We start from the raw sequence: 17359 nt of genomic DNA on the forward strand, positions 1-17359 counted from the left end.
TTCCTCCCCTTTTTCCCATGCCTAACTTCACGCCTTCACTCCAGACTCTTCTACCCCCTCAAGCAATGCAGGGGGGATGGGGAATGGGGGATTACGGTCAGTACGTAATAGTTTATTTCTGCTGCTCCTTCCTTCTCACATTTTTCTTCTGCTCTGGCGTGGATTCTCCACATGCTGCAGTTCCTTCAGGAAAATCTGCTCTGGCATGGCTTCTTCTACAGGCTGCAGTCCTTTCAGGAACAATCTGCTCCAGCATGCATTCTCCACAGGCAGCAGTTCCTTCAGGAATATCCATATGCTCCGGCATGGGTCCTCCACAGGCTGCAGGGGATGTGCCATGGAGCACCTTCTCCTCCTCCTTTCTCTGACCTTGGTGTTCCCACTGTTGTTTCTCACTCTTTTTGTTTCTTCCTCCTCTCTCCGTCCAGCTATCTAAACCTTGCCACATATACCCAATACAATAGAGCACTATAAAGTTATAGAAACATAGTTGTGTCTACTTCCCCTTTCCTTGCTGACAGGAGTGGCAGTTGTCAGTAGTCAGGAGGAGTAGGATGTTAAGCATGGTGGGTCCAGCTGCATGAGCTTGGCCTCAGGTGCCCCTGGAGGTCCTCCACGGTTAGGTGTCCCAGAAGGTAGAGTTTTGCTGCCACCTCTTTAGGCTGAGCTGGAGAGCATCCTCCACAATGTTTCATGTTTACTGGTTAGTGGGCTGATCCAAGCTGTTGTTTATTGATTGTTATACTGAGTTGCCGGGCAAATATCCTTGTATAAGTTTAGTTTTGCTATTTCTGTCAGTTATGCATATTTTTTATAACAATTTTCTAATTTTGCTTTATCCACCTAAAGTTACCTCCCTAAGAACTACATAGCAACATACACAAGGTCAAACTGTGGGCCTCCTACTTTAGCCTAACTATCTGAGTTATGTCTGTTCCGTAGGCCAAGACCCTATTCCAAGGATAACTTGCTTTTGGCATTTTTAAAATACGGAAGTTATCTAACTAATACTATAACACAGATCCCAAATATTTGGTTTTAAAACAGTAATGAATGCTTTATAAGCACCAAAAATAATACTAATTCCTCAAGCATAATCATCAGACTAACTCCTGAATTTTTAAACAATTGCATTCTACACACTTGTTTTCATCTTAACCTGAAAATGCATCTTTAAGTCTGCAGAAGGAAATATCTCTTTGTTTATATAAGTAAAAAAAAATGTTTGCCGCACACTGAACATTTTCTGCATTTTCTGTTGAGCACAAAATGCAAGTAAAACAAATGATAATCACTCTAGAGTCAAAGCTTGAAACCGAGCCGGAATTGCCAGCATGAATCTAATTTAGTTCAATAATTACTGAATCTTTGCTGAGCAGCTGTTAAAGAGCTAAAGTAGAAATAAATGGATGATCTAAGTCCAACTGCTGGACTGCTGTTTCAGACCAGTATCTCTATCCAAAAAAAACCCCAAACCCAGATGCTTCCTCATGCCTTCATTATCAGTTTCAGCAGAAAGGCTGGGCCCAAAGGGCAGGAAGGCAGCTCAATTTGTTCCCGAGTGAAGATCCCTCCCAGCCCCACTCCCCCCCAGTTTATATACTAGATGTGACGTCACATGGTATGGAATACCCTGTTGGCCACTTTGGGTCAGCTGCCCTGGCTGTGTCCCCTCCCAACTTCCTGTGCCCCTCCAGCCTTCTTGCTGGCTGGGCATGAGAAGCTGAAAAATCCTTGACTTTAGACTAAACGTTACTTAGCAACAACTGAAAACATCAGTGTTATCAACATTCTTCTCATACTGAACCTAAAACATAGCACTGTACCAGCTACTAGGAAGACAATTAACTCTATCCCAGCCGAAACCAGGACATAACCCACGAGGTTCTATTTTTTTTTTTTTTCCCCTCTCTCCTTTCTGATTCTCCATCCCCATCCCACCGGAGGGGGCGGGGAGGAGTGAGTGAGCGAGCGGCCTCATGGTGCTTAGTTGCTGGCTGGGCTTAAACCACGTCAGATGTTGAACAGTTTTGGCCTTGATATTGATCCCTGAAGGACATCACTAGTAACAGGCTGTGTGGTGGGTTGACCCTGGTTGGACACCAGGTGCCCACCAAAGCTGCTCTATCACTCCCCCTCCTCAACTGGACGGGAGAGAAAATATAACGAAAGGTTCATGGGTCGAGATAAGGACAGGGACAGCTCATTCACGAATTACCATCACATGCAAACCAGACTTGACTTCGGGGAAAATTAATTTATTACCAATCAAATCACAGTAGGATAATGAGAAATAAAAACTAAATCTTAAAACACCTTCCCGCCACCCCTCACTTCCCGGGCAGAACTTTACTCCCGATTTTCTCTACCTCCTCCCCTCCAGCGGTGCAGGGGGACATGGGGAATGGGGGTTGTGGTCAGTTCATCACTCCTTCCTCCTCAGGGGGAGGACTCCTTACACTCTTCCCCTGCTCCAGTGTGGGGCCCCTCCCACAGGAGACAGTCCTCCACGAACTTCTCCAACGTGGGTCCTTCCCACGGGCTGCAGTTCTTCACGAACTGCTCCAGCGTGGGTCCCTTCCACGGCGTGCAGTCCTTCAGGAGCACACTGCTCCAGTGTGGGTCCCCCACGGGGTCACAAGTCCTGCCAGAAAACCTGCTCCAGTGTGGGCTCCTCTCTCCATGGGTCCACAGGTCCTGCCAGGAGCCTGCTCCAGCGTGGGCTTCCCACGGGGTCACAGCCTCCTTCGGGCATCCACCCTTAACCTCCATGGGCTGCAGGGGGATGGCCTGTCTCACCATGGGGAATCTCTGCTCTGGTGCCTGGAGCACCTCCTCCCCCTCCTTCTTCACTGACCTTGGTGTCTGCAGAGTTGTTTCTCTCACATATTCTCACTCCTCTCTCCGGATGCAGTTTATGTTGTGTAGCAACTTTTTCCCCTTCTTAAATATGTTATCACAGAGGTGCTACCACTGTTGCTGATGGGCTCAGCCTTGGCCAGCGGTGGGTCCGTCTTGGAGCCGCCTGGCATTGGCTCTATCGGACATAGGGGAAGCTTCTAGCAGCTTCTCACAGAAGCCACCCTTGTAGCCCCCCTGCTACCAAAACCTTGCCATGTGGATCACTAACTCCTCAATGTACAATGGTCTTCTAGTCAGGATCACTACAGGAAGGAAGGGAAGAGTCTGTGAAGGTAGATATGGAGATCTCAACATGGAATCTGTGTTCAGTTTCTGTAAATTAAAAATTGGATAATGGTTTATGGAAAATCAACCAAAGATAAACATCTCAGATGAGACTAGTGGCATATAATAGGTATCTGAAATAATGAGGCACTATTGTCTGAAAGAACAAGAAGTTCTATCAAAATGTTATGAATAGCAGGCTCATAAGCAAGCATTCTTTACCAGTTGCCTGCACTCAGTTTTATAGTGCTAACTCAGTATCTACAGTAGGTGTGCTGCACTGGTTCTGAACAAAGGTCTCAGTTTAGTAACCCCCTTCAGTGACTGACACACTGTCCATTCTCATCTATCTCAAGTTTCTAGCTTTTTTCTGCTTATGCTTGTATTTTTTTCAACATACAGATCTTAAACAGAATGCTTTTAGAGAAAGTTAGTGAGTAACAAGACATCTGTATTCATGTATAAACATATAAGATTAACAAATGAGTAAAACATTGCTACTGCAAAAGAAAAACAATTTAAATACACAGTTAACTCACACTCAGACAGCTCTAGGATTAATGATACTACTGTTTAAATACATATATATATATATACATGCAGAAAATGCTATTAGTAGCTAACCTAGAAGGTACAAGGGTTTCTCATTGGAAGGACAAGAGTGCTTTTCAAGTCTCTGGCCCTCTTTATTTTATTAGGAGATACAGTTAATACTTTTAATAATTGAGGGACAACCTTCTTTTTCACCCATTCTTTTCACAAGAACTATCATTTTCACAGAAGCCACCCCTGCTACCAAAACCTTGCCATGCAAACCCAATACAGGCTGTCAATTGGACTTTCTACCGCTGATCACAACCCTTTGAGCTTGGTGGTCCAGCCAATTTTCTTCCTGTTCCACTTACCCAGTCCATACCTCACCAATTTCACTAGAAGGATACTATGAGAGATCATTTCAAAAGCCTTGCTAAAGTCAAGGTAAGCAATATTCACTGCTCTCCCCTTGCCCACACAACCCATCATGTCATTGTAGAAAGCTATCAGGTTGGTCAAGCACAGTTTGCCTTTGGTAAATCCCTGCTGGCTGTTCCCAATCACCTTATTGTCCTTAATGTAACTGGACATGGCTTCCAGGAGGATTTGCTACATAACCTTCTCAGGGACTGAAGTGAGGCTAACTGACCTGTAGTTCCCTGGATCCTCCTTGTTGTCCTTCTTGAAGATGGGTGCGACCTTTGCCTTTTTCCAGTCATCAGGAACCAATCCAATTACCATGACCTTTCAAAGATGGTAGACTGTGGCCTCAAAACAACGTGGGACAGCTCCCTCAGTGCCCTTCAATACATCCCAGCTGTTTCTATGGGCTTGTGTGTGTGTGTCCAATTTAAGTGTTCCCTAATTCTTTCTTCCCCTACTGTGGGTAATGCTTCACTCCCTCAGATTCTGCCACTAGGCTAAGGGACCTGGGAGGCCTGAGGGCAGACCTTACCTGTGAAAACTGATTAAAAAAAAAGGCACTGAGTGCCTGTATTGGGAGCTTTGCAGAAGACGTTGTATTCAAGGAGTTAGTGATCTTGAGCAGGCCATGTTTGCTCTATTGGGCCTTGTACTTAAAGCTTGAAAAGCCCATAGGTTAGCATGAGTAGATGCTGCAAGGGAATCTGCTGGAATGCCCCGTGCCGGCCTGTGCTGTGCGCTGGTGGATGTTATCACAGAGATAACATTCCAAAATGTCAGAAGAATATATATAGTTCTGTTTTTTACACAAAATAAAAGGCACTATGGCATGGGAGGGAGCAGGAACTACTCTATGGACAGGATCCGCACAGCATGCCGTGGGAAAAATCCATCTGGGGTCTGTCCAATGCTGCATGAAAGCAGGTTTCCCAGCATCTGAAGGGACATAAGAGTTACTTGCTATCAATATTCCTCTTTTTATTCTATCTTATTAAAACAGCTATTCTATTATGCCCTTTGTTGTCAGGCCTTTCTTACTGAGATAGGATCGTAGGTATTTCTTTCCACTTGATGAAAATTAATTAATTAACCTGTTTACCTGCTCTATTTAGTTTGTGACGCCCTCTGCTGATAGCTTCCCGCATATGGGAAAAATGATTTAAGAGTACTGCTCAGATATGAGTATTTGAGAAATGGCTGTAATAATGAAAAATCTAATGCCTTCACAAATAGATTAACTCTCTCATAGAGAGGCTATGCATGCTGCTAATCATAACTTCACTTATTAACGAAAATGTAAATATTGAACTATTTCTATTCAACAATAAAGGTGTTTCTAGCTAGTTTATTTTATTAAACATAGCAGGAAGAATTTTGTCAAAGCTTTGAATATTTTAAAACTTTATTTTGAAGAAAAAAATCCTTTTAATTTTGAGGCATTTTATTAATTCCAGCAAAACTTCCTTGCTCCAAGTAAGTTTGAACTTATTGTTCTCCTTTTAGGTGGCTGGAGTGAGTGAGGGTCTCAACATCAGTAGTTGGAGGGGCCATGGATCCAAGGAGCATGTGTCTGGCTGCCAGCTATTGGGGGGGATGGATATGAGTGAATATGGGGCCAGCAACTGGAGTCAGACTGGGGGTGTATGCACCCCTGGGCCTGTGGTGCCAGCAACTAGAGCAAGTGGGAGTCTCAGTGCCAGCAACTGGAGCGGGTGAGGGTCTTGGTATCAGCCACTGGACCGGGACTGTGGGTCATAGGGCCCATTTGTGTCCTGGGTGCCAGCTACTGGGGAGACCAGGGTGAGTAAAGTGAGTGAGGGTCACAGAATCAGCAGCTGATGTAGGGATGGCAGGTCACAGGGCTCATGTGTCTAGGTGCCAGCTACTAGGGGGGGTTGGAATGTTTGTATTTTACCCTAACCTGTTGTGCATGTGTCTCTGTAATTTGCTAGCAAACTTCAAGCTGGACTAGCCCTTAAGGAGGAGGCCCAGGATCTCAGCAGGAATATCAGACTGGCAAAGGGCCAGTGCCGATATTGGAGGGATCTGAGAGTGTGGGGGTGCCTGTAAAATGAGTGTGTGAGTGCATGCACCTGTTTGCTAGCAAGTATCAAACTAGACTAGCTGGCAAGTAGGAGACCCATATAGTGGGTAAGAGGGCTCAGGATCTGGGCATGGATATTAGATGGACAGAGGGGCTGTGCTGATATTTGAGGGATCTCTGAATGTATGTGTGCTTGTGAATCTAGAGAGTGAGGGTACATGTGTTTTCACTAGTGAACTTAAATCCTGATCAGCCAGAGAGGAGGAGGGAAACTTGGCTAGCTGTACTTATGTTTTATGTGAGTTCTGGTAGTGTTATATGTGGGTATTGTTAAAGGCAGCACCCTATCTGTGGCAGTTTGTGTAGCTGGCCATGTTAGTGTCCTCTGTGACAGTATGTGTGCACGTGTGCATCTCTGGGATACACACTCAGCCTTGTTACTGGTTGAACCTGCAAACAGGAAAGCAGCAGCCACATCCATTGGCTTGGGACACAGAGACCCCTGGGCTTGTCTTAGAAAACATCTTCATTGATCATAAACTTGTGTTGTGATGTGTTTTCAGAATGCTCTGGTGGTAAACCTGTAATTCAGTTTCTTCAACCGCAATATAAATTAGGACATTTTTTTGCTTAAGGAATGTTGCTGCTGTTGCAGCAGATGCATCCTCAAGTCCATTCTCCTCTACAGCCAAGGGATTTTCTATTCTCTGTGTGAATTTTTTTGTTGTTGGTACCAACACAAAGGCATTTAATGCCACTCTGCTTTCAGTGTGGCAGTGTTTAACATTTCTTTGTTCTCTGAATGTGGTAAAAAAAAGTACCCAAAGGAGGTGCTGAGAGATTGTTCAGTTGCATTGCATTCTGGTTTTCACCTATTGCTGTCATGAAGTATCATTGTACCATAGTGTTTATCATTTCCTTAAGCAATATAAAAGCAAAATTAATAATTGCAGGCTATGCCTTTGATTTTGATGGAGGAAGATAAAGAAGCAGTATTCATTGTCTTTATAACATCTGGATATTTCCTGTGTGAATTAACTTTAAAAAAATTGCCTTCTTTTGTCAAGCTAAAATGTTCATGTGATTATCCTCTGTTTGGAAAGTGATGGAAAAATATTTTTTCCTTTTATGTTGGAAAATATATGAAGATTTTGGAGATATGACAGATTTCCATCTGAAAATTTTTTGAAAATTCAGTGAAATGGAGAGCAGATACTTTTAAATAGATTTTGAGAATAATACTGCTTGCTCTTCAAACCCAAATCTTCTTTTTATCAGACCAGTCATTTTCTTCTGTCATTCTCATTTGTGCAGATGTGGTAGGTTGACCCAAGCTAGCAGCTAAGCACCACACAGCCACTTGCTCACTTCCCCCCACCAGCAGGACAGGGGAGAGAATAGAAGAGCAAAAGCAAGAAAACTCATGCTTTGAGATAAAGATAATATAATAAGCTAAGGAAAGAGGAAGAAGAAAGAAAAAAATGAAAAAAAAAAAAGACAATGCAAAGGCAGTCACTCACCACCTCCTACAAGTAGACCGATGCTCAGACAGTCCCTGAGCAATGGCTACTTACCCAAAATCCCCCCTCCCCTCCGATTTTATTGCTGCTGCATGATGTTATATGGCATGGAATATCCCTTTGGTCAGTTCAGGTCAGCTGTTCTGGTTGTGTCCCTGTCGTGGTTTAACAAAACCAAGGCAGTCCCCTCCCAATTTCTTGCACATCCCAACCTATGCGCTGTGGGGCAGAGTGAGAAATGGAGAAGGCCTTGATGCTGTGTAAGCACTATTCAGCAATAGCTAAAACATTGGTGTGTTATATCAACACTGTTTTGGTCACAAATCCAAAACAGCACTGCGCTGCCATAGCTCTCTTCCTCCTGAATAAGCTCTGCTACGCATGGTGGGCTCCAAGCTGTCTGTGGATGACACTGTGCGTATTGTGATTGTCAGAGGCGGCTTTGGAGGGATTGCAGGTGCCAGCCAACTGAAGTCCTGGGCAATCCCCTTTATGCTGGTGGTTAGCACCATACAGGCTGCTATGAAGAAAATTAACTCCATCCCATCCAGACCCAGTACAGCAAATAATTGATTTTTTTGGTATTTTTGCCACCACATGGTATCAGGACTGCTTGAATTTGGGGCTGTTTTTACTTTTCTGTGGTAAGCTTGTCCTTTCATAGAGGATGTTATATGGGTGTTTCTTGAAGTTCCTTTTTCTTCTAATTCTGGCAGGCTTTCCTTTTTTTTTCTTTATAAAAAAATGAATGTTTCTTTTTCCTTTGAGTTGTTTTGAATTAATACATGTAGGTAGCGTTAGGTGAGCTTAGTAGGTTAAGATTTCTATGTGGTGGCTGGATTTTAAGGAGTTTTGGATGCTAACTTGCAGATTATTTTTCTGTCTTTTCAGGTCTCTGGATGGCAGACTGAAAAGAAATGCAGTTTTAAGAGGTATGTCTCATGTAGCCCAAAATATTCCTGACTAGCATATACGCTAATGATAAAGCCACTCCTTTGAGGAGGGGTCTCTTTGCTTGTCCTCTGTTTCTGTGAGTCTACTCTAATAAGTTTTCTTTGCTGGAATCTCTGAAAGCTGCTTCTTCAAACCTGTTTTGTTAGTGGCATAACTTTACTGAAGAGGTCTGTAATATACTGCTAACCCTTCCGGTTGATAATTTTAACAAGACATTACCTTAGTAGAGAAAGTATAGCATGAATGAGGATACTTGACTGACACATGCCTACCCCCCTTCCACCCTCTCCTGTTGTGGATTTTCTTTAAATTGGGAGTGTACTCCAAATACTTTTGTAGTTTCCTCTACTCCATCCCTTGGTTGAATACTTGGGCTATCAGGCACCGATACTGTTCCTAGCCTCAGTGTGGTATAACATAACGTTATTTAGAACCAAAAAGAAGAAATATTAGTCTCTGTTCAAACAGTCATTTTGGCATATTGGCTGGATATTTGGATTTGACTGTTTTTTGTTTTGGTTTTCATATTCCATCTATTCAGAGGTCTGCCTCTTTTACTCCTCTCCAGTGTTGATATGTTGTGTCTGAATAATTCAGTGCTTTACAGCTGCTAGCAACAGCACTCTCCTAGAAATTAAATTTGCTAGTTCTTCCCTTACCAATTTCAGGATTCATTCAAGAAATTGTAGGGAATCTCTTCCCTTTCTTACAATTTGGAACAGATTTTAGAAAAATAGCCTTTTTCTCATTCTCACAGAAAGCTAGGTCTCATTCAATCTTTTTAGTACTCTCATTTTTCTAATTTTTCAAAATAAAACTTTTCCTTCTCTTCAGGATTGAGTCAGGTCTCTGAAACTTTAGAAGGTCTCCTATTTCTTCAAGTAGTCACAATGTGGATTTTTCAGTTCTGTTTAAAGAATGTTTCCTAGTGAAAAGTACTTCTTTTTTGGGTTAAAAACAGCTCTTCAGGTTCCCCTTCTTAAATATGTTATCCCAGAGGCGCTACCACCGTCACTGATTGGGTCGGCCTGGGCCAGAGGCGGGTCCAACTTGGAGCTGGGGGAGCTTCTAGCAGCTTCTCACAGGAGCCACCCCTGCGGCCCCCTCCCCCGCTACCAAAAAAACCCACCACACAAACCCATAACAACAAGTTATGCTAAGATTTTTCTGTAACTCTCCACCAATCACTACAAAACAATATTTTGGATAGAGGTTTGGTGGCAGCTGAAGGTTTGCTGTGTTCAACTGTGGAAAATAGACATTCAAAAGCTGAGGGTAAAATTGCAAATGTTCAAGTCCTGGTCCCTCCTCCTTGGCTGTTTGCTTTTATTTAAGAACATAAATATCTATGAGATTTCTGCCTGTGAACTCAACTGCAATCATATGAAAGATTCAGAAGTTCTTGGGCATGCATCTTGTATGCACTGACTATTCACATAAGCATTGTTACTGAAGGAAGCCAAGCTAAAAACATCTTTAGTTAATATATAGGTGTGTATTTCCCATATTAACTCCAGTGCACTCTAGTGAGTTGTTTATAAATCAGTCTCTAATCCAGAAGGCTGAATTTGGAGATGTGGGGGTTTTTTTTAAATTAAGAGTAAGAATTTGATGCAAGAAGACTTTAGTCTAGGTGATGCTTTGCAAAGGTAAACTTATACTCTCTTCTTGTAACTTAAAGCTACAGCTACTTTCACCGCTAATCTTTTTCTGCTAGTTGTAAAAGCAACAAGGTTTAAATGCTGTGATCATGCTATCTTAATTAAGTAGAGTTGATTTCTATGTAATTATGGCCAGATATTGTTTTCCTCAAGTACTCAGTGCAGCTTGAAAACAGTCCAAAGGATAAGAAATTTGTCTGTCATATCACTTGAATAGACCAATGCATGAGGTATTATTTGATTCCCTGCTTAATAGGGGTGAACAATGTGATTTCATCTGTTTTGCAATTTTAAATAGACTGAGCTTTACATGGGCACTTCCTATTTATTTGGAACAAAATGCATTTAAACTTGAATGCAGGTAAGAATCTGGGCACTAGGTTAATGGATTATAGAGTCAGGAGGGATGGGATAATTTGTTCCAAATCCATCTCTTGTTTAACAATGGCCATAGGACTTCCCTCAGTTACAATTATTGTTTGAACTATTGGAAGGCATAATAAGTTGTGTTTGAATGTTACAAGCAACCTTACAACTTATGTATACTGGAAATATGTATTTACTATTCAGAGGTATTTCTTTTTCCTTTTTAAATTCAAAATTAGATTGGATTACTTGCTCTGGAAAAAGTTTTCAAATTCACTTTTGGCTTCCTTTTGGACAAGGTGCTTGCTGATTAAGAGGTAGGAAGATGGGATTTTTATAGAGCCTGTTGCCTGCATTCCAAAATGCGGGTGGGAGGTGTATTACCTTCTATCTCATACCTTTTTTTGAAAGATAATATTGTAGAAGGAATTAAGAGGAAAGCTTGGATTTGCCTAGAGAATAGGGTTAGTTAAAGCAAGATGGCTAATCTCAGTCTTCCTAATCTAAGCTTTTTTTGGACCTTGTATTAGCTTGCTATATAGTGCTGGTCCTTATCTGCCACATATCAGGTTAATTACCTGTGCAGAAAATGTCAGTAGTCTGAGCAAAAGAATGTTACTTCAAGTGGAATTGTCCAGAAAAATTTAGCTGCTGGTAAACATGCTTTTCACAGTATCATTTGGGTTGGACGGGACCTCATGAAATCATCTAGTCCTCAAGCAGGGTCAACTAGAGAAGGTTGCCCAGGACTGTGTCCAGTTTGGTTTTGAATATCTCCAAGGATGGAGACTCCATAACCTCTCTGGGCAACTTGTGCCAGTGTTTGACTACTGTGGCGGGTTGACCCTGGCTGGACGCCAGGTGCCCATCAAAGCCGTTCTATCACTCCCCCCTCCTCAGCTGGACAGGGGAGAGAAAGTATAACAAAGGGCTTGTGGGTCGAGACAAGGACAGGAGAGATCACTCACCAATTACCGTCACGGGCAAAACAGACTCAACTTGGGGAAAATTAACTCAATTTATCGCCAATCAACCAGAGTAGGTTAATGAGAAATAAAACCAAATCTCAAAACACCTTCCCTCCACCCCTCCCTTCTTCCCAGGCACAGCTTCACTCCCGGATTCTCTACCTACCCCCTCCAGCAGCGCAGGGGGACGGGGAATGGGGTTTACGGTCAGCTCATCACACGTTATTTTCTGCCACTTCATCCTCCTCAGGGGGAGGACTCATCACACTCTTCCCCTGCTCCAGCATGGGGTCCCACCCAAGGGAGACAGTCCTCCACAAATTTCTCCAACGTGGGTCCTTCCCACGGGCTACAGTTCTTCACAAACTGCTCCAGCATGGGTCCCTTCCACAGGGTGCAGTCCTTCAGGAGCACACTGCTCCAGCGTGGGTCCCCCACGGGGTCACAAGTCCTGCCAGAAAACCTGCTCCGTGGGCTCCTCTCTCCACAGATCCGCAGGTCCTGCCAGGAACCTGCTCCAGCGCGGGCTTCCCATGGCATCACAGCCTCCTTTTGGCACCCACCTGCTCTGGCATGGGGTCCTCCATGGGCTGCAGGTGGATATCTGCTCCACCGTGGACCTCCATGGGCTGCAGGGGGACAGCCTGCCTCACCATGGTCTTCACCACGGGCTGCAGGGGAATCTCTGCTCCAGCACCTGGAGCATCTCCTCCCTCTCCTTCTTCACTGACCTTGGTGTCTGCAGGGTTGTTTCTCTTTCTTACATGTTCTCACTCCTCTCTCCGGCTGCCATTTCTGTGTGTCCCGCAACTTTTTTCCTTCTTAAAAATGTTATCACAGAGGCGTTACCACTATCGCTGATTGGCTCGGCCTTGGCCAGTGGCGGGTCCATCTTAGAGCTGGCTGGTATTGGCTCTGTTGGACATAGGGGAAGCTTCCAGCAGCTTCTCACAGAAGCCACCCCTGTAACCCCCCCGCTACCAAAACCTTGCCACACAAACCCAATACAACTACCCTCACAGTAAAAAAAAAAGTCTTTTCTTCTATTCAGTCAGAATTTCACATGTTTAAATTTGTGCCAATTGCTTCTTGTCTTATCACTGGGTACTACTGAGAAGAGTCTGGCTCCCTCATCTTCATTCTCTCCCATAAGGTATTAACACACATTGATAAGATCCCCTTTGAGCCTTCTCTTCTCCAGGCTGAAGAGTCCCTGCTCTCTTGGCCTGTCCTCATATGAAAGATGCTCCAGTCCCTTAATCAGCTTAGTAGCCCTGTACTGGACTTGCTTCAGTAAGTCCATATCTTTCTCGTACTGAGGAGCCCAGAACTGGACACAGTACTCCAGATGTGACCTCACCAGTGCTGAATAGAGAGGAAGGATCACCTCCCTCAGCCTCCTGTCACGTCCCAATTTCTCAGGACGATGACTCAGGTTTGCTGATTCCCAGGTCAGGATTAAAGTGAAATGACACCAGGGATCCTTTAACTCACAAAACTCAACTTTTCTTCGCTCACAACAAGAATTGGCATGAAACTACGTCAGTAAACCACGTAACGTGCTAACCATATGTCACCAAACTGTTAAAGAATTTTCAAACGTGGGTTTCTCTAGGTTTGCTTTATTAACAACTCGGAGTTGGGCCACCACCACAGTGAATGGCAAAAGATAACTCAAAAATGCCTTCTATATATATAAGATTTTACAAAACAACATGCAATTGATGATTTGTCAAAAGAAGTTCTAGGTGTTCTTCCATGAACTCTCAGTTCTCTATTCTCCAGTGGTTTCAAAAGTCCAATACATTTTCCTGTCTCAACTGATTCTTATTGTCTTGTCCTGGTTCTTCTGAAGTTAGTGGTCGTAGGCAGAAGGTCTCCGGTCACCACAGTCACTTATCTTCTTACACATCAAAGATCACCTTTGAATTTCTGAGAATCACTCAGGTTGTTCTATTAATTCATCTTACTCTAAAGTTAATCACTTATCTATTCTTATGTCTTAGGTCTAAGATGTATGATCCTTTTTCTGTTGATTCAGCTTGACTGGGTTTTAAGCCAGCCATGGTGAGAGCTACACAAGGGACAAATAAGCAGCTTATGCATATTGTTTTATAAGCACCTGCATTCTATTAATCACATCTAAAACAATCTCTAATCATTAGTTATATGTCTGATATGAATAGTCTTAGAAACAATGAGACTTAAGGACTAGTTCCCTTTACACAAACATATACTACAAGCCTTGATTATTTGGGGATCACTTCAGGGAAGAAAATAAGGAAAGCCCTCCAGTTGAGTCACAAGGTTCAGAGTGGACCCCCTTGCTTTCTAGACTCCTTCTCAGAGAGGAGCCTAAGGGACAGCTAGATCCACTCCTAGTCCCAGACTTGGTCAATGGTTTTATGTCTAAAGGGATAAGGTGTAGGGATTGTGAAAAAAAGAGACAGAGAGAGAAAGAAAGAGATAAAGAAAAGAGAAAGATTTCACTGGTCCTGGGTCCAGCGTTGGTCCAGCCAGTCTAGAGGTCCAGTTCTGGAGGGCACAGGCATGTGGGGCTTCAATTCATGTCCTTTTATAATCTCCTTGCCCCTCCTTCAGGCAGGCACTCGAACTTATTAGGCTAATTAGGTGTCACGTGCAGTTTGTGCTTTCAGAACCTTCAGGAAATGGGTCGGTGGGCTTGGGGGTTGTTTGGGGAGTAACTTTTCCCTCCCTGCAGGCATGACTGTTGTTTCACCTTTGGCCATATATGGTGAGCTGCCCTGCTCAGCATATCAGAACAGCGAATTGCGCATCCTCTGGCACCCCCTCTGCATCCTGTTGCTAATCCTTGTTATGTAGGGTTCGTTGTTATGCAGAACTTGCCCGGACAAAATGTTTGAGAAATTAACTCTTTCAGTCTCTCACACCTCCTGTCAACACTGTTCCTAATGCAGCTCAGGATGCCATTGACCTTCTTTCCCGCAAGAGCACATTGTTGGCTCATGGTCAACTTCTTGTCCACCAGAACCCCATGGTCTTTCTCTGCAGAGCTACTTTCTAGCCAGTTGGCCCCCAGTGTGTACTGGTGCCTGGGGTTATTCTTCCCCAGGAGCAGGACTTGACATTTCCCCTTGCTGAACTTCATGAGGTTCCTCTCTGCCCAATTTTCCAGCCTGTCAAGGTCCCTCTGAATGGTAGCACAACCCTCTGGCATATCAGCCACTCCTCCCAGTTTTGTATTGTCTGTGAACTTACTGAGGGTGTCCCAGCATCTAGGTCATTAATGAAGATGTTAAACTCCAGTATTGACCCCTGGCATATACCACTTCTGACTTGCCTTCAACTGAACTTTGTGCCACTGCTCACAACCCTTGCCATTCACAACCCTGGCCATTCAGCCAGTTTTCAGTCCACCTCACTGTCCACTTATCTGTACTTTGTCAGCTTGTCTATGATGATATTATGTGAGACAGTGTTGGAAGCCTTACTAAAGTCAAGGTAAACAACATCCACTGCTCTCCCCTCATCCACCAAGCTAGTCACCTCATTGTAGAAGGCTACAGGTTGGTTAAGCATGATTTCTCCTTTGTAAATCCATGCTGACTGCTCCTGATCACCTTCTTGGCCTTCATGTGTCTGGAAACAGTTTCCAGGCAGGTTTTCTCCATCACCTTCACAGGGACTGAGGTGAGGCTGACTGGCTTGTAGTTCCCCAGATCTTCCTTCTTGCCCTTTTTGAAGATAGGAGTGACATTTACTTTCTTCCAGTGTTCAGGAACCTCTCCCAATCACCATGACCATTCAAAGATAATCAAGTGGCCTCACCATGACATCAGTCAGCTCCCTCAGCACTTGTGGGTGCAACCCATCAAGCCCCATGAATTTATGTATGTCCAGTTTATTTAAGTGCTCCCTAAACTGGAGCTGCCAAGGGTAAACCTTCCTTACTCCACACTTTCCCCCTGGTCTCAGGGGCTTGGGGTTCCTGAAAGCCAGTCTTGTCAGTAGGCAAAGAATGCACTGAGTACCTTGGCCTTTTCCATGTCCCTTGCCACCAGTTCCCCTGCTCCATTCAACAGCTGGCCCATGTTTTCCCTAGTCTTCCTTTTGCTGTTTACGTACTTGTAGAATCCTTTCTTGTTGCCCTTCACACCCCTTGCCAGATTCAGCTCCAACTTGGCCTTGGCTTTTCTAACCCCATCCCTGCAAGATCAGACAGCATCTCTGTTACAAGTGAAAAACAGGTGCGGATCCCTCAGGGATGAGGTACAACACTCAGCAAGTGAAAGCTTTTGCTTTAATGAAAGCATAGTGTTACAACAGTGGGAGCCCCGGGACACAGACACTAATCAAATAGGGACCCAATGCAGTGGAACCCTGCTCAGGACTGAAGCTCAAGGGAAAGCACCACAGAGGTGGATAATAAAACTTATGCTGATTAACATATCATACATATGCAATGTCCTGTTGTGGTGGGTTGACCCTGGCTGGATGCCAGGTGCCCACCAAAGCTGCTCTATCAGTCCCCCCCTCAACTGGACAGGAGAGAGAAAATATAATGAAAGGCTCATGAGTCAAGATAAGGACAGTGATTCACCAATTACCGTCACAGGCAAAAGACTCAACTTGGGGAAAACTAATTTAGTTTATTGCCAACCAAATCAGAGTAGGATAATGAGAAAATAAAAACTAAACCTTAAAACACCTTCCCCCCACCCCTCCCTTCTTCCTGGGCAGAACTTCACTCCTGAATTCTCTACCTCCTCCCCCCAAGCAGCGCAGGGGGACAGGGAATGGGGGTTGCGGTCACTTCATCACATGTCTCTGCCGCTCCTTCCTCCTCAGGGACAGGACTCCTCACACTCTTCCCCTGCTCCAGCATAGGGTCACTGCCATGGGAGACAGTCCTCCATGAACTTCTCCAACGCAAGCCCTTCCCACGGGCTGCAGTTCTTCACAAACTGCTCCAGCACAGGTCCTTTCCACAGGGTGCAGTCCTTCAGGAGCACACTGCTCCAGCGTGGGTCCCCCACGGGGTCACAAGTCCTGCCAGAAAACCTGCTTCAGCATGGGCTCCTCTCTCCATAAGCCCACAGGTCCTGCCAGGAGCCTGCTCCAGCATGGTCTTCCCATGGGATCACAGCCTCCTTCAGGCATCCACCTGCTCTGGCATGGGGTCCTCCACGGGCTGCAGTGAGGATATCTGCTCCACCATGGACCTCCATGGGCTGCAGGGGGACAGCCTGCCTCACCATGGTCTTCACCACAGGCTGCAGGGAAATCTCTGCTTTGGTGCCTGGAGCACCTCCTCCCCCTCCTTCTTCACTGACCTTGGTGTCTGCAGAGTTGTTTCTCTCACATATTCTCACTCTCCTCTCTGGCTGCAGTTTCTGTTGTGTAGCAACTTTTTCCCCTTCTTAAATATGTTATCCCAGAGGTGCTACCACCATTGCTGATGGGCTCAGCCTTGACCAGCAGCAGGTCCATCTTGGAGCCGGCTGGTATTGGCTCTATCAGACATAGGGGAAGCTTCTAGCAGCTTCTCATAGAAGCCACCCCTGCAGCCCCCCACTACCAAAACCTTGCCACACAAACCCAATGCACCTGTTTTGCTCGTTAGCAAACTCACTGATGTAATGCAGGTGCTGTTGTCTGAATTCCAAGATCCACAGCTGGCCTTCACATTGGCACCTGTGCAAGGGTATGTGCAGATTGGGG

General features: G+C 44.6%; 1 protein-coding gene across 3 annotated transcripts in view; it reads left to right on the top strand.

Annotated features, from left to right (window-relative positions):
- LOC121232404 (polycomb group RING finger protein 3-like) overlaps nt 1-17359 on the top strand; it is a 187373-nt gene that overhangs the window by 77558 nt on the left and 92456 nt on the right. For all 3 annotated transcript variants that reach the window (XR_005931772.1, XM_041121533.1, XM_041121535.1), the window contains exon 2: nt 8599-8639. The gene's annotated coding sequence lies outside the window, so the exon portion shown is untranslated. The remainder of the gene's footprint in view (nt 1-8598; nt 8640-17359) is intronic.

This window comes from Aquila chrysaetos (genome assembly GCF_900496995.4).
Source record: "Aquila chrysaetos chrysaetos chromosome W unlocalized genomic scaffold, bAquChr1.4 W_unloc_2, whole genome shotgun sequence".
In the NCBI taxonomy this organism is placed as follows: domain Eukaryota; kingdom Metazoa; phylum Chordata; class Aves; order Accipitriformes; family Accipitridae; genus Aquila; species Aquila chrysaetos.